Genomic DNA, 479 nt, shown 5'->3' on the forward strand with positions numbered 1-479 from the left:
ACCAGGCTGGTGGGGACGCATAGTCACGTCCACCCATATAAGGGGATAAGCATCCACCTTTTCATCCACGCCTTCTTCCTCCTTTGCCTATCCATTTCCGTGCACTCGAGGTCCAGTGCCCAAGTCCGCACACCCCACCTCAACCTTCTCCAGCCATGTTCGGAGCGGGAGGCAAGTGGATGGTCTCCTCCATCACGGAGGGACACATCAAAAAACTGAGGAAGGCCGGATACTTGTCTAACGACATTGCGCACCGGCTTCCCGAAGAGGGGCAACTCATCCCCACCCCTAGGCCCCATGAGAGGGTGGTGTTCCTCCCCCATTTCCTCCGCGGACCGGGCTTCCCTCTCCACCCATTTGTCCGGGGGCTCATGTTCTACTATGGCCTGGATTTCCACGATCTGGCCCCGAACTTTGTCCTCAACATCTTGGTGTTTATCGTCGTGTGCGAGGCTTTCTTCTGCATCCGCCCCCACTTC

Source organism: Triticum dicoccoides, chromosome 6A (genome assembly GCF_002162155.2).
Source record: "Triticum dicoccoides isolate Atlit2015 ecotype Zavitan chromosome 6A, WEW_v2.0, whole genome shotgun sequence".
NCBI lineage: Eukaryota > Viridiplantae > Streptophyta > Magnoliopsida > Poales > Poaceae > Triticum > Triticum dicoccoides.